The 26,104-nt window shown below is 44.4% G+C and overlaps 1 long non-coding RNA gene across 1 annotated transcript; it reads right to left on the minus strand.

Annotated features, from left to right (window-relative positions):
* Nucleotides 1–24,903: 24,903 nt before the first annotated feature.
* On the minus strand, nt 24,904–25,814 carry LOC118516906. Its single transcript, XR_004908164.1, has 2 exons — nt 25,267–25,814; nt 24,904–25,209 (listed from the first exon to the last, which is right to left on the minus strand). It is a non-coding gene; the product is annotated as an uncharacterized LOC118516906 (long non-coding RNA).
* Nucleotides 25,815–26,104: the final 290 nt, after the last annotated feature.

Consider the following 26,104-nt stretch of genomic DNA (forward strand, 5'->3'; position numbering starts at 1 on the left):
GGGGTACCAACTGAGTACGAAATGAAGGTCCCCATAGTCGCCATACAAGTTATAGGAGGTGTCCAAAGAACGAAAAGGGTTCCATATTCGGCTGTTCCTACTATATGGTTCTCTGATGACTGCTCTAAGGAGTAGTAAGACGGTGTCCAAAGGTCTGTTGGGGGTATCAAAGCGATACCCTCGATGAATAGGGGTACCAACTGAGTACGAAATGAAGGTCCCCATAGTCGCCATACAAGTTATAGGAGGTGTCCAAAGAACGAAAAGGGTTCCATATTCGGCTGTTCCTACTATATGGTTCTCTGATGACTGCTCTAAGGAGTAGTAAGACGGTGTCCAAAGGTCTGTTGGGGGTATCAAAGCGATACCCTCGATGAATAGGGGTACCAACTGAGTACGAAATGAAGGTCCCCATAGTCGCCATACAAGTTATAGGAGGTGTCCAAAGAACGAAAAGGGTTCCATATTCGGCTGTTCCTACTATATGGTTCTCTGATGACTGCTCTAAGGAGTAGTAAGACGGTGTCCAAAGGTCTGTTGGGGGTATCAAAGCGATACCCTCGATGAATAGGGGTACCAACTGAGTACGATATGAAGGTCCCCATAGTCGCCATACAAGTTATAGGAGGTGTCCAAAGAACGAAAAGGGTTCCATATTCGGCTGTTCCTACTATATGGTTCTCTGATGACTGCTCTAAGGAGTAGTAAGACGGTGTCCAAAGGTCTGTTGGGGGTATCAAAGCGATACCCTCGATGAATAGGGGTACCAACTGAGTACGAAATGAAGGTCCCCATAGTCGCCATACAAGTTATAGGAGGTGTCCAAAGAACGAAAAGGGTTCCATATTCGGCTGTTCCTACTATATGGTTCTCTGATGACTGCTCTAAGGAGTAGTAAGACGGTGTCCAAAGGTCTGTTGGGGGTATCAAAGCGATACCCTCGATGAATAGGGGTACCAACTGAGTACGAAATGAAGGTCCCCATAGTCGCCATACAAGTTATAGGAGGTGTCCAAAGAACGAAAAGGGTTCCATATTCGGCTGTTCCTACTATATGGTTCTCTGATGACTGCTCTAAGGAGTAGTAAGACGGTGTCCAAAGGTCTGTTGGGGGTATCAAAGCGATACCCTCGATGAATAGGGGTACCAACTGAGTACGAAATGAAGGTCCCCATAGTCGCCATACAAGTTATAGGAGGTGTCCAAAGAACGAAAAGGGTTCCATATTCGGCTGTTCCTACTATATGGTTCTCTGATGACTGCTCTAAGGAGTAGTAAGACGGTGTCCAAAGGTCTGTTGGGGGTATCAAAGCGATACCCTCGATGAATAGGGGTACCAACTGAGTACGAAATGAAGGTCCCCATAGTCGCCATACAAGTTATAGGAGGTGTCCAAAGAACGAAAAGGGTTCCATATTCGGCTGTTCCTACTATATGGTTCTCTGATGACTGCTCTAAGGAGTAGTAAGACGGTGTCCAAAGGTCTGTTGGGGGTATCAAAGCGATACCCTCGATGAATAGGGGTACCAACTGAGTACGAAATGAAGGTCCCCATAGTCGCCATACAAGTTATAGGAGGTGTCCAAAGAACGAAAAGGGTTCCATATTCGGCTGTTCCTACTATATGGTTCTCTGATGACTGCTCTAAGGAGTAGTAAGACGGTGTCCAAAGGTCTGTTGGGGGTATCAAAGCGATACCCTCGATGAATAGGGGTACCAACTGAGTACGAAATGAAGGTCCCCATAGTCGCCATACAAGTTATAGGAGGTGTCCAAAGAACGAAAAGGGTTCCATATTCGGCTGTTCCTACTATATGGTTCTCTGATGACTGCTCTAAGGAGTAGTAAGACGGTGTCCAAAGGTCTGTTGGGGGTATCAAAGCGATACCCTCGATGAATAGGGGTACCAACTGAGTACGAAATGAAGGTCCCCATAGTCGCCATACAAGTTATAGGAGGTGTCCAAAGAACGAAAAGGGTTCCATATTCGGCTGTTCCTACTATATGGTTCTCTGATGACTGCTCTAAGGAGTAGTAAGACGGTGTCCAAAGGTCTGTTGGGGGTATCAAAGCGATACCCTCGATGAATAGGGGTACCAACTGAGTACGAAATGAAGGTCCCCATAGTCGCCATACAAGTTATAGGAGGTGTCCAAAGAACGAAAAGGGTTCCATATTCGGCTGTTCCTACTATATGGTTCTCTGATGACTGCTCTAAGGAGTAGTAAGACGGTGTCCAAAGGTCTGTTGGGGGTATCAAAGCGATACCCTCGATGAATAGGGGTACCAACTGAGTACGAAATGAAGGTCCCCATAGTCGCCATACAAGTTATAGGAGGTGTCCAAAGAACGAAAAGGGTTCCATATTCGGCTGTTCCTACTATATGGTTCTCTGATGACTGCTCTAAGGAGTAGTAAGACGGTGTCCAAAGGTCTGTTGGGGGTATCAAAGCGATACCCTCGATGAATAGGGGTACCAACTGAGTACGAAATGAAGGTCCCCATAGTCGCCATACAAGTTATAGGAGGTGTCCAAAGAACGAAAAGGGTTCCATATTCGGCTGTTCCTACTATATGGTTCTCTGATGACTGCTCTAAGGAGTAGTAAGACGGTGTCCAAAGGTCTGTTGGGGGTATCAAAGCGATACCCTCGATGAATAGGGGTACCAACTGAGTACGAAATGAAGGTCCCCATAGTCGCCATACAAGTTATAGGAGGTGTCCAAAGAACGAAAAGGGTTCCATATTCGGCTGTTCCTACTATATGGTTCTCTGATGACTGCTCTAAGGAGTAGTAAGACGGTGTCCAAAGGTCTGTTGGGGGTATCAAAGCGATACCCTCGATGAATAGGGGTACCAACTGAGTACGAAATGAAGGTCCCCATAGTCGCCATACAAGTTATAGGAGGTGTCCAAAGAACGAAAAGGGTTCCATATTCGGCTGTTCCTACTATATGGTTCTCTGATGACTGCTCTAAGGAGTAGTAAGACGGTGTCCAAAGGTCTGTTGGGGGTATCAAAGCGATACCCTCGATGAATAGGGGTACCAACTGAGTACGAAATGAAGGTCCCCATAGTCGCCATACAAGTTATAGGAGGTGTCCAAAGAACGAAAAGGGTTCCATATTCGGCTGTTCCTACTATATGGTTCTCTGATGACTGCTCTAAGGAGTAGTAAGACGGTGTCCAAAGGTCTGTTGGGGGTATCAAAGCGATACCCTCGATGAATAGGGGTACCAACTGAGTACGAAATGAAGGTCCCCATAGTCGCCATACAAGTTATAGGAGGTGTCCAAAGAACGAAAAGGGTTCCATATTCGGCTGTTCCTACTATATGGTTCTCTGATGACTGCTCTAAGGAGTAGTAAGACGGTGTCCAAAGGTCTGTTGGGGGTATCAAAGCGATACCCTCGATGAATAGGGGTACCAACTGAGTACGAAATGAAGGTCCCCATAGTCGCCATACAAGTTATAGGAGGTGTCCAAAGAACGAAAAGGGTTCCATATTCGGCTGTTCCTACTATATGGTTCTCTGATGACTGCTCTAAGGAGTAGTAAGACGGTGTCCAAAGGTCTGTTGGGGGTATCAAAGCGATACCCTCGATGAATAGGGGTACCAACTGAGTACGAAATGAAGGTCCCCATAGTCGCCATACAAGTTATAGGAGGTGTCCAAAGAACGAAAAGGGTTCCATATTCGGCTGTTCCTACTATATGGTTCTCTGATGACTGCTCTAAGGAGTAGTAAGACGGTGTCCAAAGGTCTGTTGGGGGTATCAAAGCGATACCCTCGATGAATAGGGGTACCAACTGAGTACGAAATGAAGGTCCCCATAGTCGCCATACAAGTTATAGGAGGTGTCCAAAGAACGAAAAGGGTTCCATATTCGGCTGTTCCTACTATATGGTTCTCTGATGACTGCTCTAAGGAGTAGTAAGACGGTGTCCAAAGGTCTGTTGGGGGTATCAAAGCGATACCCTCGATGAATAGGGGTACCAACTGAGTACGAAATGAAGGTCCCCATAGTCGCCATACAAGTTATAGGAGGTGTCCAAAGAACGAAAAGGGTTCCATATTCGGCTGTTCCTACTATATGGTTCTCTGATGACTGCTCTAAGGAGTAGTAAGACGGTGTCCAAAGGTCTGTTGGGGGTATCAAAGCGATACCCTCGATGAATAGGGGTACCAACTGAGTACGAAATGAAGGTCCCCATAGTCGCCATACAAGTTATAGGAGGTGTCCAAAGAACGAAAAGGGTTCCATATTCGGCTGTTCCTACTATATGGTTCTCTGATGACTGCTCTAAGGAGTAGTAAGACGGTGTCCAAAGGTCTGTTGGGGGTATCAAAGCGATACCCTCGATGAATAGGGGTACCAACTGAGTACGAAATGAAGGTCCCCATAGTCGCCATACAAGTTATAGGAGGTGTCCAAAGAACGAAAAGGGTTCCATATTCGGCTGTTCCTACTATATGGTTCTCTGATGACTGCTCTAAGGAGTAGTAAGACGGTGTCCAAAGGTCTGTTGGGGGTATCAAAGCGATACCCTCGATGAATAGGGGTACCAACTGAGTACGAAATGAAGGTCCCCATAGTCGCCATACAAGTTATAGGAGGTGTCCAAAGAACGAAAAGGGTTCCATATTCGGCTGTTCCTACTATATGGTTCTCTGATGACTGCTCTAAGGAGTAGTAAGACGGTGTCCAAAGGTCTGTTGGGGGTATCAAAGCGATACCCTCGATGAATAGGGGTACCAACTGAGTACGAAATGAAGGTCCCCATAGTCGCCATACAAGTTATAGGAGGTGTCCAAAGAACGAAAAGGGTTCCATATTCGGCTGTTCCTACTATATGGTTCTCTGATGACTGCTCTAAGGAGTAGTAAGACGGTGTCCAAAGGTCTGTTGGGGGTATCAAAGCGATACCCTCGATGAATAGGGGTACCAACTGAGTACGAAATGAAGGTCCCCATAGTCGCCATACAAGTTATAGGAGGTGTCCAAAGAACGAAAAGGGTTCCATATTCGGCTGTTCCTACTATATGGTTCTCTGATGACTGCTCTAAGGAGTAGTAAGACGGTGTCCAAAGGTCTGTTGGGGGTATCAAAGCGATACCCTCGATGAATAGGGGTACCAACTGAGTACGAAATGAAGGTCCCCATAGTCGCCATACAAGTTATAGGAGGTGTCCAAAGAACGAAAAGGGTTCCATATTCGGCTGTTCCTACTATATGGTTCTCTGATGACTGCTCTAAGGAGTAGTAAGACGGTGTCCAAAGGTCTGTTGGGGGTATCAAAGCGATACCCTCGATGAATAGGGGTACCAACTGAGTACGAAATGAAGGTCCCCATAGTCGCCATACAAGTTATAGGAGGTGTCCAAAGAACGAAAAGGGTTCCATATTCGGCTGTTCCTACTATATGGTTCTCTGATGACTGCTCTAAGGAGTAGTAAGACGGTGTCCAAAGGTCTGTTGGGGGTATCAAAGCGATACCCTCGATGAATAGGGGTACCAACTGAGTACGAAATGAAGGTCCCCATAGTCGCCATACAAGTTATAGGAGGTGTCCAAAGAACGAAAAGGGTTCCATATTCGGCTGTTCCTACTATATGGTTCTCTGATGACTGCTCTAAGGAGTAGTAAGACGGTGTCCAAAGGTCTGTTGGGGGTATCAAAGCGATACCCTCGATGAATAGGGGTACCAACTGAGTACGAAATGAAGGTCCCCATAGTCGCCATACAAGTTATAGGAGGTGTCCAAAGAACGAAAAGGGTTCCATATTCGGCTGTTCCTACTATATGGTTCTCTGATGACTGCTCTAAGGAGTAGTAAGACGGTGTCCAAAGGTCTGTTGGGGGTATCAAAGCGATACCCTCGATGAATAGGGGTACCAACTGAGTACGAAATGAAGGTCCCCATAGTCGCCATACAAGTTATAGGAGGTGTCCAAAGAACGAAAAGGGTTCCATATTCGGCTGTTCCTACTATATGGTTCTCTGATGACTGCTCTAAGGAGTAGTAAGACGGTGTCCAAAGGTCTGTTGGGGGTATCAAAGCGATACCCTCGATGAATAGGGGTACCAACTGAGTACGAAATGAAGGTCCCCATAGTCGCCATACAAGTTATAGGAGGTGTCCAAAGAACGAAAAGGGTTCCATATTCGGCTGTTCCTACTATATGGTTCTCTGATGACTGCTCTAAGGAGTAGTAAGACGGTGTCCAAAGGTCTGTTGGGGGTATCAAAGCGATACCCTCGATGAATAGGGGTACCAACTGAGTACGAAATGAAGGTCCCCATAGTCGCCATACAAGTTATAGGAGGTGTCCAAAGAACGAAAAGGGTTCCATATTCGGCTGTTCCTACTATATGGTTCTCTGATGACTGCTCTAAGGAGTAGTAAGACGGTGTCCAAAGGTCTGTTGGGGGTATCAAAGCGATACCCTCGATGAATAGGGGTACCAACTGAGTACGAAATGAAGGTCCCCATAGTCGCCATACAAGTTATAGGAGGTGTCCAAAGAACGAAAAGGGTTCCATATTCGGCTGTTCCTACTATATGGTTCTCTGATGACTGCTCTAAGGAGTAGTAAGACGGTGTCCAAAGGTCTGTTGGGGGTATCACAGCGATACCCTCGATGAATAGGGGTACCAACTGAGTACGAAATGAAGGTCCCCATAGTCGCCATACAAGTTATAGGAGGTGTCCAAAGAACGAAAAGGGTTCCATATTCGGCTGTTCCTACTATATGGTTCTCTGATGACTGCTCTAAGGAGTAGTAAGACGGTGTCCAAAGGTCTGTTGGGGGTATCAAAGCGATACCCTCGATGAATAGGGGTACCAACTGAGTACGAAATGAAGGTCCCCATAGTCGCCATACAAGTTATAGGAGGTGTCCAAAGAACGAAAAGGGTTCCATATTCGGCTGTTCCTACTATATGGTTCTCTGATGACTGCTCTAAGGAGTAGTAAGACGGTGTCCAAAGGTCTGTTGGGGGTATCAAAGCGATACCCTCGATGAATAGGGGTACCAACTGAGTACGATATGAAGGTCCCCATAGTCGCCATACAAGTTATAGGAGGTGTCCAAAGAACGAAAAGGGTTCCATATTCGGCTGTTCCTACTATATGGTTCTCTGATGACTGCTCTAAGGAGTAGTAAGACGGTGTCCAAAGGTCTGTTGGGGGTATCAAAGCGATACCCTCGATGAATAGGGGTACCAACTGAGTACGAAATGAAGGTCCCCATAGTCGCCATACAAGTTATAGGAGGTGTCCAAAGAACGAAAAGGGTTCCATATTCGGCTGTTCCTACTATATGGTTCTCTGATGACTGCTCTAAGGAGTAGTAAGACGGTGTCCAAAGGTCTGTTGGGGGTATCAAAGCGATACCCTCGATGAATAGGGGTACCAACTGAGTACGAAATGAAGGTCCCCATAGTCGCCATACAAGTTATAGGAGGTGTCCAAAGAACGAAAAGGGTTCCATATTCGGCTGTTCCTACTATATGGTTCTCTGATGACTGCTCTAAGGAGTAGTAAGACGGTGTCCAAAGGTCTGTTGGGGGTATCAAAGCGATACCCTCGATGAATAGGGGTACCAACTGAGTACGAAATGAAGGTCCCCATAGTCGCCATACAAGTTATAGGAGGTGTCCAAAGAACGAAAAGGGTTCCATATTCGGCTGTTCCTACTATATGGTTCTCTGATGACTGCTCTAAGGAGTAGTAAGACGGTGTCCAAAGGTCTGTTGGGGGTATCAAAGCGATACCCTCGATGAATAGGGGTACCAACTGAGTACGAAATGAAGGTCCCCATAGTCGCCATACAAGTTATAGGAGGTGTCCAAAGAACGAAAAGGGTTCCATATTCGGCTGTTCCTACTATATGGTTCTCTGATGACTGCTCTAAGGAGTAGTAAGACGGTGTCCAAAGGTCTGTTGGGGGTATCAAAGCGATACCCTCGATGAATAGGGGTACCAACTGAGTACGAAATGAAGGTCCCCATAGTCGCCATACAAGTTATAGGAGGTGTCCAAAGAACGAAAAGGGTTCCATATTCGGCTGTTCCTACTATATGGTTCTCTGATGACTGCTCTAAGGAGTAGTAAGACGGTGTCCAAAGGTCTGTTGGGGGTATCAAAGCGATACCCTCGATGAATAGGGGTACCAACTGAGTACGAAATGAAGGTCCCCATAGTCGCCATACAAGTTATAGGAGGTGTCCAAAGAACGAAAAGGGTTCCATATTCGGCTGTTCCTACTATATGGTTCTCTGATGACTGCTCTAAGGAGTAGTAAGACGGTGTCCAAAGGTCTGTTGGGGGTATCAAAGCGATACCCTCGATGAATAGGGGTACCAACTGAGTACGAAATGAAGGTCCCCATAGTCGCCATACAAGTTATAGGAGGTGTCCAAAGAACGAAAAGGGTTCCATATTCGGCTGTTCCTACTATATGGTTCTCTGATGACTGCTCTAAGGAGTAGTAAGACGGTGTCCAAAGGTCTGTTGGGGGTATCAAAGCGATACCCTCGATGAATAGGGGTACCAACTGAGTACGAAATGAAGGTCCCCATAGTCGCCATACAAGTTATAGGAGGTGTCCAAAGAACGAAAAGGGTTCCATATTCGGCTGTTCCTACTATATGGTTCTCTGATGACTGCTCTAAGGAGTAGTAAGACGGTGTCCAAAGGTCTGTTGGGGGTATCAAAGCGATACCCTCGATGAATAGGGGTACCAACTGAGTACGAAATGAAGGTCCCCATAGTCGCCATACAAGTTATAGGAGGTGTCCAAAGAACGAAAAGGGTTCCATATTCGGCTGTTCCTACTATATGGTTCTCTGATGACTGCTCTAAGGAGTAGTAAGACGGTGTCCAAAGGTCTGTTGGGGGTATCAAAGCGATACCCTCGATGAATAGGGGTACCAACTGAGTACGAAATGAAGGTCCCCATAGTCGCCATACAAGTTATAGGAGGTGTCCAAAGAACGAAAAGGGTTCCATATTCGGCTGTTCCTACTATATGGTTCTCTGATGACTGCTCTAAGGAGTAGTAAGACGGTGTCCAAAGGTCTGTTGGGGGTATCAAAGCGATACCCTCGATGAATAGGGGTACCAACTGAGTACGAAATGAAGGTCCCCATAGTCGCCATACAAGTTATAGGAGGTGTCCAAAGAACGAAAAGGGTTCCATATTCGGCTGTTCCTACTATATGGTTCTCTGATGACTGCTCTAAGGAGTAGTAAGACGGTGTCCAAAGGTCTGTTGGGGGTATCAAAGCGATACCCTCGATGAATAGGGGTACCAACTGAGTACGAAATGAAGGTCCCCATAGTCGCCATACAAGTTATAGGAGGTGTCCAAAGAACGAAAAGGGTTCCATATTCGGCTGTTCCTACTATATGGTTCTCTGATGACTGCTCTAAGGAGTAGTAAGACGGTGTCCAAAGGTCTGTTGGGGGTATCAAAGCGATACCCTCGATGAATAGGGGTACCAACTGAGTACGAAATGAAGGTCCCCATAGTCGCCATACAAGTTATAGGAGGTGTCCAAAGAACGAAAAGGGTTCCATATTCGGCTGTTCCTACTATATGGTTCTCTGATGACTGCTCTAAGGAGTAGTAAGACGGTGTCCAAAGGTCTGTTGGGGGTATCAAAGCGATACCCTCGATGAATAGGGGTACCAACTGAGTACGAAATGAAGGTCCCCATAGTCGCCATACAAGTTATAGGAGGTGTCCAAAGAACGAAAAGGGTTCCATATTCGGCTGTTCCTACTATATGGTTCTCTGATGACTGCTCTAAGGAGTAGTAAGACGGTGTCCAAAGGTCTGTTGGGGGTATCAAAGCGATACCCTCGATGAATAGGGGTACCAACTGAGTACGAAATGAAGGTCCCCATAGTCGCCATACAAGTTATAGGAGGTGTCCAAAGAACGAAAAGGGTTCCATATTCGGCTGTTCCTACTATATGGTTCTCTGATGACTGCTCTAAGGAGTAGTAAGACGGTGTCCAAAGGTCTGTTGGGGGTATCAAAGCGATACCCTCGATGAATAGGGGTACCAACTGAGTACGAAATGAAGGTCCCCATAGTCGCCATACAAGTTATAGGAGGTGTCCAAAGAACGAAAAGGGTTCCATATTCGGCTGTTCCTACTATATGGTTCTCTGATGACTGCTCTAAGGAGTAGTAAGACGGTGTCCAAAGGTCTGTTGGGGGTATCAAAGCGATACCCTCGATGAATAGGGGTACCAACTGAGTACGAAATGAAGGTCCCCATAGTCGCCATACAAGTTATAGGAGGTGTCCAAAGAACGAAAAGGGTTCCATATTCGGCTGTTCCTACTATATGGTTCTCTGATGACTGCTCTAAGGAGTAGTAAGACGGTGTCCAAAGGTCTGTTGGGGGTATCAAAGCGATACCCTCGATGAATAGGGGTACCAACTGAGTACGAAATGAAGGTCCCCATAGTCGCCATACAAGTTATAGGAGGTGTCCAAAGAACGAAAAGGGTTCCATATTCGGCTGTTCCTACTATATGGTTCTCTGATGACTGCTCTAAGGAGTAGTAAGACGGTGTCCAAAGGTCTGTTGGGGGTATCAAAGCGATACCCTCGATGAATAGGGGTACCAACTGAGTACGAAATGAAGGTCCCCATAGTCGCCATACAAGTTATAGGAGGTGTCCAAAGAACGAAAAGGGTTCCATATTCGGCTGTTCCTACTATATGGTTCTCTGATGACTGCTCTAAGGAGTAGTAAGACGGTGTCCAAAGGTCTGTTGGGGGTATCAAAGCGATACCCTCGATGAATAGGGGTACCAACTGAGTACGAAATGAAGGTCCCCATAGTCGCCATACAAGTTATAGGAGGTGTCCAAAGAACGAAAAGGGTTCCATATTCGGCTGTTCCTACTATATGGTTCTCTGATGACTGCTCTAAGGAGTAGTAAGACGGTGTCCAAAGGTCTGTTGGGGGTATCAAAGCGATACCCTCGATGAATAGGGGTACCAACTGAGTACGAAATGAAGGTCCCCATAGTCGCCATACAAGTTATAGGAGGTGTCCAAAGAACGAAAAGGGTTCCATATTCGGCTGTTCCTACTATATGGTTCTCTGATGACTGCTCTAAGGAGTAGTAAGACGGTGTCCAAAGGTCTGTTGGGGGTATCAAAGCGATACCCTCGATGAATAGGGGTACCAACTGAGTACGAAATGAAGGTCCCCATAGTCGCCATACAAGTTATAGGAGGTGTCCAAAGAACGAAAAGGGTTCCATATTCGGCTGTTCCTACTATATGGTTCTCTGATGACTGCTCTAAGGAGTAGTAAGACGGTGTCCAAAGGTCTGTTGGGGGTATCAAAGCGATACCCTCGATGAATAGGGGTACCAACTGAGTACGAAATGAAGGTCCCCATAGTCGCCATACAAGTTATAGGAGGTGTCCAAAGAACGAAAAGGGTTCCATATTCGGCTGTTCCTACTATATGGTTCTCTGATGACTGCTCTAAGGAGTAGTAAGACGGTGTCCAAAGGTCTGTTGGGGGTATCAAAGCGATACCCTCGATGAATAGGGGTACCAACTGAGTACGAAATGAAGGTCCCCATAGTCGCCATACAAGTTATAGGAGGTGTCCAAAGAACGAAAAGGGTTCCATATTCGGCTGTTCCTACTATATGGTTCTCTGATGACTGCTCTAAGGAGTAGTAAGACGGTGTCCAAAGGTCTGTTGGGGGTATCAAAGCGATACCCTCGATGAATAGGGGTACCAACTGAGTACGAAATGAAGGTCCCCATAGTCGCCATACAAGTTATAGGAGGTGTCCAAAGAACGAAAAGGGTTCCATATTCGGCTGTTCCTACTATATGGTTCTCTGATGACTGCTCTAAGGAGTAGTAAGACGGTGTCCAAAGGTCTGTTGGGGGTATCAAAGCGATACCCTCGATGAATAGGGGTACCAACTGAGTACGATATGAAGGTCCCCATAGTCGCCATACAAGTTATAGGAGGTGTCCAAAGAACGAAAAGGGTTCCATATTCGGCTGTTCCTACTATATGGTTCTCTGATGACTGCTCTAAGGAGTAGTAAGACGGTGTCCAAAGGTCTGTTGGGGGTATCAAAGCGATACCCTCGATGAATAGGGGTACCAACTGAGTACGAAATGAAGGTCCCCATAGTCGCCATACAAGTTATAGGAGGTGTCCAAAGAACGAAAAGGGTTCCATATTCGGCTGTTCCTACTATATGGTTCTCTGATGACTGCTCTAAGGAGTAGTAAGACGGTGTCCAAAGGTCTGTTGGGGGTATCAAAGCGATACCCTCGATGAATAGGGGTACCAACTGAGTACGAAATGAAGGTCCCCATAGTCGCCATACAAGTTATAGGAGGTGTCCAAAGAACGAAAAGGGTTCCATATTCGGCTGTTCCTACTATATGGTTCTCTGATGACTGCTCTAAGGAGTAGTAAGACGGTGTCCAAAGGTCTGTTGGGGGTATCAAAGCGATACCCTCGATGAATAGGGGTACCAACTGAGTACGAAATGAAGGTCCCCATAGTCGCCATACAAGTTATAGGAGGTGTCCAAAGAACGAAAAGGGTTCCATATTCGGCTGTTCCTACTATATGGTTCTCTGATGACTGCTCTAAGGAGTAGTAAGACGGTGTCCAAAGGTCTGTTGGGGGTATCAAAGCGATACCCTCGATGAATAGGGGTACCAACTGAGTACGAAATGAAGGTCCCCATAGTCGCCATACAAGTTATAGGAGGTGTCCAAAGAACGAAAAGGGTTCCATATTCGGCTGTTCCTACTATATGGTTCTCTGATGACTGCTCTAAGGAGTAGTAAGACGGTGTCCAAAGGTCTGTTGGGGGTATCAAAGCGATACCCTCGATGAATAGGGGTACCAACTGAGTACGAAATGAAGGTCCCCATAGTCGCCATACAAGTTATAGGAGGTGTCCAAAGAACGAAAAGGGTTCCATATTCGGCTGTTCCTACTATATGGTTCTCTGATGACTGCTCTAAGGAGTAGTAAGACGGTGTCCAAAGGTCTGTTGGGGGTATCACAGCGATACCCTCGATGAATAGGGGTACCAACTGAGTACGAAATGAAGGTCCCCATAGTCGCCATACAAGTTATAGGAGGTGTCCAAAGAACGAAAAGGGTTCCATATTCGGCTGTTCCTACTATATGGTTCTCTGATGACTGCTCTAAGGAGTAGTAAGACGGTGTCCAAAGGTCTGTTGGGGGTATCAAAGCGATACCCTCGATGAATAGGGGTACCAACTGAGTACGAAATGAAGGTCCCCATAGTCGCCATACAAGTTATAGGAGGTGTCCAAAGAACGAAAAGGGTTCCATATTCGGCTGTTCCTACCACATGGTTCTCTGATGACTGCTCTAAGGAGTAGTAAGACGGTGTCCAAAGGTCTGTTGGGGGTATCACAGCGATACCCTCGATGAATAGGGGTACCAACTGAGTACGAAATGAAGGTCCCATAGTCGCCATACAAGTTATAGGAGGTGTCCAAAGAACGAAAAGGGTTCCATATTCGGCTGTTCCTACTATATGGTTCTCTGATGACTGCTCTAAGGAGTAGTAAGACGGTGTCCAAAGGTCTGTTGGGGGTATCACAGCGATACCCTCGATGAATAGGGGTACCAACTGAGTACGATATGCAGGTCCCATAGTCGTCATACAAGTTATAGGAGGGAGAGGCGAACTGTCAACCGAAGCGAGCGGACGCCTTTCGTGTGCTTTTGGTGAAAACAGATTATCGAAAGGAAACTATATTGAAAACAGTGAAACGTGCGTGCAAAGTGTTTAGTTATCCAGTTTGTACGCCACCTGTGTGAAGTTTCGGTGAAAATCCGTGCAAATATAGTATAAAACGGCACACAAACATTGCGTCGCGCTTCGGCGCGTGTGACCAAAAAAGTGCGTGTGTGGTTAGGTGAGTGCGTGCGTGCGAAGCGCTCCCTTTCGGTGCGGATGAAAGGGAGTCCGCAGCCGCAGTTTGGTTGAGAAAACCTTTCAGGAGTGTAAAAGTGCTGTGCAAATCACCTCCGAAAAGAGAAAACAAACATTCAGTGGTAAAAACAGCATCAAAAAAGAGTGAAAAACGACGTGGCATAAACACGTGCTAAGGGCACACGCACTTAGTAGGGCAGTGTGTGTCAGTGTCGGTTAGTGCGTGCGAGGAGTGTTGTTTGCTTATAGGCTGACAAGTGCACAGTGGAGAGCTCATCGGACATTCCGGTTGATGTCCTGGGAGAGCTCTTCTCTTTAGTGCCACCAGCGCCACCTATGGGGCACTAGCTCAAGTCCTATCAAAGACACACACCATAAAAGCTCCGCACTGAGCTTTTGCCATAAAGGCGAATGCGGACCGCATACCGGCTAGGCGCAGAAGTCTAGCAACTGCTGGGCAGAGCAACGAACCGGACAGCGGTAGCCATGCAAGAGGAGGAGAGCGGGTCTGATGGGTCGGTGGATGCAGAGGCCACCGTAACCGTCAAACCGAAAAAAATGAAGATGTCGCCGCGAGTAGTGGTGACGCTCCTGTCGCCGGGAACGCTGTCGTCACTATGCAGCGCAACGGGAGCACCCACGCCAGCCCCGAGGGGAACGCCAGGGACACCAGGAGAGTCGGATGCGGGAGCGCGGACGAGTACCGCCCCCGCCCCCACACCGTCACCACGGAGATCGGTATCTCCCGAGATGCTGGCGCCAGTCGCATCGCCGTCGGTAGAGGAATAAAAAAATATATATAAAAAAATATAAAAAAGTTATAGGAGGTGTCCAAAGAACGAAAAGGGTTCCATATTCGGCTGTTCCTACTATATGGTTCTCTGATGACTGCTCTAAGGAGTAGTAAGACGGTGTCCAAAGGTCTGTTGGGGGTATCAAAGCGATACCCTCGATGAATAGGGGTACCAACTGAGTACGATATGAAGGTCCCATAGTCGCCATACAAGTTATAGGAGGTGTCCAAAGAACGAAAAGGGTTCCATATTCGGCTGTTCCTACTATATGGTTCTCTGATGACTGCTCTAAGGAGTAGTAAGACGGTGTCCAAAGGTCTGTTGGGGGTATCAAAGCGATACCCTCGATGAATAGGGGTACCAACTGAGTACGAAATGAAGGTCCCCATAGTCGCCATACAAGTTATAGGAGGTGTCCAAAGAACGAAAAGGGTTCCATATTCGGCTGTTCCTACTATATGGTTCTCTGATGACTGCTCTAAGGAGTAGTAAGACGGTGTCCAAAGGTCTGTTGGGGGTATCAAAGCGATACCCTCGATGAATAGGGGTACCAACTGAGTACGAAATGAAGGTCCCCATAGTCGCCATACAAGTTATAGGAGGTGTCCAAAGAACGAAAAGGGTTCCATATTCGGCTGTTCCTACTATATGGTTCTCTGATGACTGCTCTAAGGAGTAGTAAGACGGTGTCCAAAGGTCTGTTGGGGGTATCAAAGCGATACCCTCGATGAATAGGGGTACCAACTGAGTACGAAATGAAGGTCCCCATAGTCGCCATACAAGTTATAGGAGGTGTCCAAAGAACGAAAAGGGTTCCATATTCGGCTGTTCCTACTATATGGTTCTCTGATGACTGCTCTAAGGAGTAGTAAGACGGTGTCCAAAGGTCTGTTGGGGGTATCAAAGCGATACCCTCGATGAATAGGGGTACCAACTGAGTACGAAATGAAGGTCCCCATAGTCGCCATACAAGTTATAGGAGGTGTCCAAAGAACGAAAAGGGTTCCATATTCGGCTGTTCCTACTATATGGTTCTCTGATGACTGCTCTAAGGAGTAGTAAGACGGTGTCCAAAGGTCTGTTGGGGGTATCAAAGCGATACCCTCGATGAATAGGGGTACCAACTGAGTACGAAATGAAGGTCCCCATAGTCGCCATACAAGTTATAGGAGGTGTCCAAAGAACGAAAAGGGTTCCATATTCGGCTGTTCCTACTATATGGTTCTCTGATGACTGCTCTAAGGAGTAGTAAGACGGTGTCCAAAGGTCTGTTGGGGGTATCAAAGCGATACCCTCGATGAATAGGGGTACCAACTGAGTACGAAATGAAGGTCCCATAGTCGCCATACAAGTTATAGGAGGTGTCCAAAGAACGAAAAGGGTTCCATATTCGGCTGTTCCTACTATATGGTTCTCTGATGACTGCTCTAAGGAGTAGTAAGACGGTGTCCAAAGGTCTGTTGGGGGTATCACAGCGATACCCTCGATGAATAGGGGTACCAACTGAGTACGAAATGAAGGTCCCCATAGTCGCCATACAAGTTATAGGAGGTGTCCAAAGAACGAAAAGGGTTCCATATTCGGCTGTTCCTACTATATGGTTCTCTGATGACTGCTCTAAGGAGTAGTAAGACGGTGTCCAAAGGTCTGTTGGGGGTATCAAAGCGATACCCTCGATGAATAGGGGTACCAACTGAGTACGAAATGAAGGTCCCCATAGTCGCCATACAAGTTATAGGAGGTGTCCAAAGAACGAAAAGGGTTCCATATTCGGCTGTTCCTACTATATGGTTCTCTGATGACTGCTCTAAGGAGTAGTAAGACGGTGTCCAAAGGTCTGTTGGGGGTATCAAAGCGATACCCTCGATGAATAGGGGTACCAACTGAGTACGAAATGAAGGTCCCCATAGTCGCCATACAAGTTATAGGAGGTGTCCAAAGTACGAAAAGGGTTCCATATTCGGTTGTTCCTACTATATGGTTCTCTGATGACTGCTCTAAGGAGTAGTAAGACGGTGTCCAAAGGTTTGTTGGGAGTATCACAGCAATACCCTCGATAAATGGGGGTACCAACTGAGTACGAATGAAGGTCCCCATAGTCGTCATACAAGTTATAGGAGGTGTCCAAAGTACGAAAAGGGTTCCATATTCGGCTGTTCCTACTATATGGTTCTCTGATGACTGCTCTAAGGAGTAGTAAGACGGTGTCCAAAGGTCTGTTGGGGGTATCAAAGCGATACCCTCGATGAATAGGGGTACCAACTGAGTACGAAATGAAGGTCCCCATAGTCGCCATACAAGTTATAGGAGGTGTCCAAAGAACGAAAAGGGTTCCATATTCGGCTGTTCCTACTATATGGTTCTCTGATGACTGCTCTAAGGAGTAGTAAGACGGTGTCCAAAGGTCTGTTGGGGGTATCAAAGCGATACCCTCGATGAATAGGGGTACCAACTGAGTACGATATGAAGGTCCCCATAGTCGCCATACAAGTTATAGGAGGTGTCCAAAGAACGAAAAGGGTTCCATATTCGGCTGTTCCTACCACATGGTTCTCTGATGACTGCTCTAAGGAGTAGTAAGACGGTGTCCAAAGGTCTGTTGGGGGTATCAAAGCGATACCCTCGATGAATAGGGGAACCAACTGAGTACGATATCCAGGTCCCATAGTCGACATACAAGTTATAGGAGGGAGAGGCGAACTGTCAACTGAAGCGAGCGGACGCCTTTTGTGAGCTTCTGGTGAAAACAGATTATCGAAAGGAAACTATATTGAAAACAGTGAAACGTGCGTGCAAAGTGTTTAGTTATCCAGTTTGTATGCCACCTGTGTGAAGTTTTGGTGAAAATCCGTGCAAATATAGTATAAAACGGCACACAAACATTGCGTCGCGCTTCGGCGCGTGTGACCAAAAAAGTGCGTGTGTGGTTAGGTGAGTGCGTGCGTGCGAAGCGCTCCCTTTCGGTGCGGATGAAAGGGAGTCCGCAGCCGCAGTTTGGTTGAGAAAACCTTTCAAGAGTGTAAAAGTGCTGTGCAAATCACCTCCGAAAAGAGAAAACAAACATTCAGTGGTAAAAACAGCATCAAAAAAGAGTGAAAAACGACGTGGCATAAACACGTGCTAAGGGCACACGCACTTAGTAGGGCAGTGTGTGTCAGTGTCGGTTAGTGCGTGCGAGGAGTGTTGTTTGCTTATAAGCTGACAAGTGCACAGTGGAGAGCTCATCGGATATTCTGGTTGATGTCCTGGGAGAGCTCTTCTCTTTAGTGCCACCAGCGCCACCTATGGGGCACTAGCTCAAGTCCTATCAAAGACACACACCATAAAAGCTCCGCACTGAGCTTTTGCCATAAAGGCGAATGCAGACCGCATACCGGCTAGGCGCAGAAGTCTAGCAACTGCTGGGCAGAGCAACGAACCGGACAGCGGTAGCCATGCAAGAGGAGGAGAGCGGGTCTGATGGGTCGGTGGATGCAGAGGCCACCGTAACCGTCAAACCGAAAAAAATGAAGATGTCGCCGCGAGTAGTGGTGACGCTCCTGTCGCCGGGAACGCTGTCGTCATTATGCAGCGCAACGGGAGCACCCACGCCAGCCCCGAGGGGAACGCCAGGGACACCAGGAGAGTCGGATGCGGGAGCGCGGACGAGTACCGCCCCCGCCCCCACACCGTCACCACGGAGATCGTGTCTCCCGAAATGCTGGCGCCAGTCGCATCGCCGTCGGAAAAGAAATAAAAAAAAAATAAAAAAAAATAAAAAAAAAATTATCGGAGGTGTCCAAAGTACGAAAAGGGTTCCATATTCGGCTGTTCCTACTATATGGTTCTCTGATGACTGCTCTAAGGAGTAGTAAGACTGTGTCCAAAGGTCTGTTGGGGGTATCAAAGCGATACCCTCGATGAATAGGGTACCAACTGAGTACGACATGAAGGTCCCCATAGCCGCCATACAAGTTATAGGAGGTGTCCAAAGAACGAAAAGGGTTCTATATTCGGCTGTTCCTACTAAATGGTTCTCTGATGACTGCTCTAAGAAGCAGTAAGACGGTGTCCAAAGGTCTGTTGGGGGTATCAAAGCGATACCCTCGATGAATAGGGGTACCAACTGAGTACGAAATGAAGGTCCCCATAGTCGCCGTACTAGTTATAGGAAGTGTCCAAAGAACGAAACGGGTTCCATATTCGGCTGTTCCTATTATATGGTTTTCTGATGACTGCTCTAAGGAGTAGTAAGACTGTGTCCAAAGGTCTGTTGGGGGTATCAAAGCGATACCCTCGATGAATAGGGTACCAACTGAGTACGAAATGAAGGTCCCCATAGCCGCCATACAAGTTATAGGAGGTGTCCAAAGAACGAAAAGGGTTCCATATTCGGCTATTCCTACTAAATGGTTCTCTGATGACTGCTCCAAGGAGTAGTAAGACGGTGTCCAAAGGTCTGTTGGGGGTATCAAAGCGATACCCTCGATGAATAGGGTACCAACTGAGCACGACATGAAGGTCCCCAAAGCCGCTATACAAGTGTAGCGACCTTGGCCGCTACGATTATCAGTTTTCGATAAGGCTACGTGTAGCCGCGGCTAAACGGGCGGCCGTGAGAACAAATTGCGGCTGGTTGCGAGAGGAGAACGAGCGAACCGAAATTCGAGAGAGCGAGCGATCGGACGAAGCGGAGTTCGATGATCGAACGGTTTTGCGGTGCGATGGCGAAAAAAAAGGACGATTTTGTTAGCGGTTATCAAGGAGTTTGGTGGTGGTTTCTGGTGCGTGGAATAAAGATTAGTTGGTTTTGGCGTTGAATTAGATAAAAATATTTTATTTATAAAGGAGAAGGAAAGTAGATAGGCGTTTCATGTGGTGACAGCGGAAAACGCAATTTTTTTAGCGCAGGTAACATTTCTGACTGGTGTGCAAAAAACGGGATTAGCTGGTGAAATTTTGTTGGTAAGTGGTGGCGGAAAATAGCAGCGTTATAGTGGGTGATATTAAATTATAGTGAATAATACTACAAATAAGTGCTTTTTAATCTTTTATTAATTCGTTTTAAACATAATTAGAAAAACATCCGTAAATAGTTAAAATAGTTTGTACGATCTTTTTCTTTGTAATTTATCCACAAATCCTTCATTTTTTTTCGTAGTGCGTAAGGTGATGAGCAATAGGGTGTTAGCACTTAGGAATAGAGCAATTCAAATTAATACAGGTAGCTTAACTAATATTTGTGCATTCCAACCTACATATACCTTAAACTCCACAACTGTTAGCGAATCCTGTATGAATCAGGAATATAGTTATAAAGAACGCCTCCAGATCCTCAAAGCAGAGCTTCTTAACCAAAGTGTCGAAATCGAAAGAGCGTTAAACGGTACAATTTCAAGTATGGCGTATGAATTTCCGATAGAGAAAGCAATGCTTTACATTCCGGAATATCACGGAACAGCAAAAGATCTGGACGGTTTTCTATATCAAATAGAGTATTTTGCTAAACAAATTCCTGAAGGGGAATCAGAAGAGGACCTCATACGAACGGTAATGTTCAAATTGAAGGGAGAGGCTGCGGGTTCTTTTAATCGAATTTTGGATGATTCGTGGGACAGCGTTAAAATGAATCTGATAAAAGTGTTTGGAGAAAAATTTAGCTTGGAAGCCATTTTCCAGCAAGTCGAGACGCTGCAACAAGAGGTCAATGAACCTTTTTCCAAATACAAAGAAAGAGTGATGAAACTTAAAGAACATATTATTAATAATGATCGAACAAATACGGAAGATTCATACGCACTTAAAAACTTAAAAATACATTTCTTAGCTGGTTTAAAGAACCCGGAATTAAAAACTCTTGCGAGAACCAATAAGCATCTCAGTTTTGATGAACTTTTGGAATATCTCCAGGAAGAGGTAGTTCAAATCGAATATATCCGAAAGATCGAGGAAAGATTAAACCGCATGCAATTTTTCGAAACTCACAGCAGTGAGAGTTCCATGAACCCGTGCCAAAACAGCTATAATTACACCTATCCAAATAACCAAACTGCTCCTAACGTAGATTTAAGCACTGATAGTAGAAAACGCTGCGAAAATGTTAACAGTAGCATTAACCATTCACAAATTAGTAGTTTTGAATTTCCCCAACACAACAGTACAACACATAATAATAATCCTCCTAACTTTAATAATAATTATTCACGCCCGAGAAGATACTTTACACCATATAGAAACAATAACACACAAAACACAATACCTCGAAATAATTTTACACAAGGGCCTTCTCAAAATAACCTCTACACTAACTCTAACAGCTCACACAATCAACAACAATCCGATAATCAAAAAAACTAAAACAAGGAGCACTAGTCAATCTTAATAAAAACACTAGTGTTCCTTCAAGCCAAAACAATATATTCTTCTTCGGTTCATGCCAAGAACATCGGAATAAATCTGATAACGGTTTATGTAGCGATTTGGTAGAAGAGAATGAATTGCTTAATATCGATTATATAAAAGACGGTAAATTAATGGCCAAAGTTTTATCGACATGTATGGGAGCAAAAGAAATTAATTATTTAATTGATACTGGTGCCTGCTTTAACTTTCTAAGTTTGGAATTAGCAAAAGAGCTTGGGGCATCTTCAATCGATTATAATGATATTATAAAATTTGCTAGTTTTGATGGAACAGTATCCGAAACTGTAGGTTCAATTCTAATTGACTTACATATTGGTAGGTCAACATACCCAATAAAATTTTACATAATTAAAACACTTAATGTCCCAGGAATTTTGGGGGCAGAATTTCTAAAGGAATACACAATAAAAGTCGATAAATACTTTCAAAGCATATCCTTAAAAATTCCAGTTAACGGAGAGGTCAATGAAAATAATATTGAAAAATTAACCATTAATAGCTTTGAATGCGATTTAGCTTCCCCCACAGAAGATTTCGAACTACTTCCACACATTGAGAAACAAGAAAAAGATTGTGATGTAGTTGAAACAAGTAAAGAGATACAACTGATAGGTTCTGAAAGATATGTGGAATTGTTGAGAAAAATTAGTCTTGATCATTTAGAACAGACTACAGCAAAGGATATAAAAAATATCATAAATGATTTTAAAAATATATTTTATTTGCCAGGGGATAATTTAACATATACAGATGCAGCATCACATGAAATAGAAACAAACTCTAATATCCCCATTTACAAACGACAGTATAGATTTCCGGCAGCATTAAATACGATTATGGAGTTACATATAGAGGAAATGTTAAAACAACAAATTATAAGACCTAGTAAGAGCCCTTGGAATGCTCCTGTGATGTGCATACCAAAAAAATCTGATGTTGATGGGGAAAGAAAATACCGAATTGTTGTTGATTTTCGAGCTCTCAATGCAATTACAAAGCCTTTCATTTATCCAATTCCTCGGATAGATGATATCATGGATAACATTGGCCAAAGTAAATATTTTTCCACAATTGATCTGAAATCCGGGTTTTTCCAAATACCTATAGCACGTAAAGACGCTGCGAAAACAGCATTTTCAACGTCCAAAGGACATTATGAGTTTTTAAGAATGCCAATGGGTTTGAAAAATAGTCCTTCAACTTTCCAGAAACTTATGAACACAGTTCTTTACGCTATACAACCCGTTAAGGCATTCGTGTACTTAGACGATATTGTAGTGTTTGGTGAATCAGAAGAGGAACACAATCTGAATTTGGTGAAAGTTCTAAACGGATTAAAACAGCACAACCTCAAGATTGAACCATCAAAATGTAAAATTCTTCATAAACAAATAAACTATTTGGGCCACACTATAAATGAGGAAGGGATTAAACCTACTTCAGCTAATGTAAAATCTATTTTAAATATGCCAATTCCAAAAACTCTCAAGGAGCTACGTTCGTTTTTGGGAACCATTAATTTTTATGGGAAATTTCTTCCAAACGTTTCCAATATTCGCAAACCATTGCACGAATTATTAAAGAAAAATACAAATTTTGTTTGGAATGAATGCTGTCAGCTAGCATTCGAAAAATTAAAACAACTTCTTACTTCTGAGCCTTTATTAGTACGTCCTAACTATAATGATGTTTTTGTAATCACCACTGATGCCAGTGATTACGCTCTCGGAGCAGTCCTTTCGAATGAGAAAACCATTGAAAGGCCAATTGCTTATGCTAGCAAAACTCTTGTGGGAGCAGAGAAACGATACCACCCAATCGAGAAAGAGCTTTTGGCGATCGTGTGGGCCGTAGAGCACTTTAAACATTATGTCTATGGACAGAAGTTCATCATATACACTGATCATAGACCATTAGTGTCGATATGGAGACTCAAAGAAAATTCTCCAATATTATCGCGATTGCGATTAAGGCTCCAGGGATTACAATGTGAAATAAGGTATAGAAAAGGGAAGGAGAATGTGGTTGCCGATTTTTTATCAAGGCTTCCTCAAATTAAACTGAGGGAAATACAAGAAGATGGACAAATTAAAACGGTAGCAGTCATCACACGCCAACAAATCAAGAAAAACCTTATTCCAAATAACGTAGAGGAAAGTATCGGCGGGCAAACAATGAAGGATACTAAACAGACAAATCACTGGGATGATTTAATGAAAATGGATTTGGAAAGGGAAACAAGCGAAAAAGAAATACAGAGGAGGGACAAATTGAACAATTTAAAAGAAAAAGCAAAACTAAAATTTCAAAATTACACACCAGGTGCTGATAAAGTGGAAATAGAAAGATCTGAAATTAACACCGTTCTTCAGGAGTTTCACGATGCTCCATTAGGAGGCCACTTAGGAACCAGAAGAATGAAAAGAAGGATTAAGGACTTATTCTTTTGGAAGGGGATGGACAAGGATATCGAAGGGTACGTAAGAAGTTGTAAATCGTGCCAACTCAATAAGATAGGAAGATGCAACAAAATTCCTATGCAAATCACAACCACCTCAAATTATCCTTTTGAAAAAGTATACATGGATATTGTGATTTTACCAGAATCAGAAAAAGGGAACAAATATGGATTGGTTATCCAAGATGATCTCTCCAGATATCTTATTGTAACGCCCATGGTAAATCAAGAGGCAACAACAGTAGCGAAAGCCTTTGTAGAAGAGGTTATTTGCCTTGTAGGGGTTCCTATAGAATTAGTAACAGACCAGGGCACAAATTTCATGAGTCAGGTCATGAAAGATGTATGTAAGCTTTTAAAAATTAAAAAAATTAATACTTCTGCATACCACCCTCAAGGAAATATAGTTGAAAGAGCGAATAGAGAATTAAAAATATATTTAAGACAATTTGTCGGGAAAAATTATAAAACTTGGGATAGAGTATTACCATATTTCGCTATGGAATACAATACGTGTATAAACACTTCGACAGGGTACACTCCATATGAGTTGGTTTTCGGGAGGAAAGCTAGATTGCCAACATCACTGTATAATCAAAACGAAAGGAAAAGATTGTACTCCGATTTTTGTGAAGAAATGCAAACAAAACTAAGGGAGATGCACTTGATTGCTAGGAAAAATCTTATACAATCGAAACATAAAAGAAAAAAAAAGTACGACCAGAACGCTAATGAGTGGCAACCCATGTGGGGAGAAATGGTACTGGTCCGGAACAATCAAACGGGTGAAGGGCAAAAGTTGCAAGGTATTTGGAGAGGACCGTATGAGGTGGTGGAAATACCAAGCGATCAGACGTGTACAATAAGAAATGGGAAAAGGCTAGAGAAGGTCCACAACAACAGGTTGAAGAGGTTCAACGAATAAAAAATAAAATAAATGAAAATAGAATAGATTAAAAATTTACCGAGTCTGCCCGGGATAAGGCACGTGCAAAAGGAGGAAATGCCCTGCACTAGGGTTAAGTTTAGATTAGGTAGTGTAGGGAAAACGGAGCAGATTGAGAATAGGGCATAGCTAGGGACTTAAGCAAAATTTAAAATTAGGATAAAAAAAAATGTAAATGGATATGCATCAACATTTCTATAATAATGCTAATTTAGCTGATCGGGTATAAAATTAGGATGTTATCGATTTATAAGCTTATTATATTAATTTTTATGCATATCCATAATAAAAATTTGTAAAATTAGTGAAAAAAAAAAAAAAAAAAAAAAAAAAAAGTTTGGCAGGCTAACTACACTTTAAGGCACACATCACACGTCACCACTGTACACACATACTCTTTGCACGCACGGGTAGAACGCTACACGCACGGAGAGAAGCGGAAAGCAAACAACCGAGTTCATGGCATAGCGGCATAATATTCGATGTTCAATTTAAAGGTTGATCTGGTGCGGTTGAGCGGATGAATTTGATAGGACAGAGTTGATCGAATGCTCCCCCAGAGATTGCTCTTAGTAGAGGATTGAACAGGCACACGGCAAATTATTAGACAGCACCTTAAACAATAAGACGAAACAATAAGCACAGCGAAGCAGATTGTTCGATCCGTATACTTAGGTTGCGAGCGATGCTAATAAGCCAAGAAGCGAGAGATCCTTTATGAGAGACGAAGCGATTGCTTATACACTGCACGTTGTTGAAACACTGTGCATGTTTATTGCGACGGAAGTGGTAGGATAATTGAACAGAATTGATAACAAGGAGACAGCATGCTTGAAATAGAAAGCACATATACAAATTTTCTTGCTATCGAAAAAAAAAAAAAGTGTAATGAGATGTAGCGACCTTGGCCGCTACGATTATCAGTTTTCGATAAGGCTACGTGTAGCCGCGGCTAAACGGGCGGCCGTGAGAACAAATTGCGGCTGGTTGCGAGAGGAGAACGAGCGAACCGAAATTCGAGAGAGCGAGCGATCGGACGAAGCGGAGTTCGATGATCGAACGGTTTTGCGGTGCGATGGCGAAAAAAAGGACGAATTTGTTAGCGGTTATCAAGGAGTTTGGTGGTGGTTTCTGGTGCGTGGAATAAAGATTAGTTGGTTTTGGCGTTGAATTAGATAAAAATATTTTATTTATAAAGGAGAAGGAAAGTAGATAGGCGTTTCATACGAAAAGGGTTCCATATTCGGCTGTACCTACTATATGGTTCTCTGATGACTGCTCTAAGGAGTAGTAAGACGGTGTCCAAAGGTCTGTTGGGGTATCAAAGCGATACCCTCGATGAATAGGGGTACCAACTGAGTACGATATGAAGGTCCCCATAATCGCCATACAAGTTATAGGAGGTGTCCAAAGAACGAAAAGGGTTTCATATTCGGCTGTTCCTACTATATGGTTCTCTGATGAATGCTCTAAGGAGTAGTAAGACGGTGTCCAAAGGTCTGTTGGGGG

Source organism: Anopheles stephensi, unplaced genomic scaffold, assembly GCF_013141755.1.
Source record: "Anopheles stephensi strain Indian unplaced genomic scaffold, UCI_ANSTEP_V1.0 ucontig411, whole genome shotgun sequence".
NCBI lineage: Eukaryota > Metazoa > Arthropoda > Insecta > Diptera > Culicidae > Anopheles > Anopheles stephensi.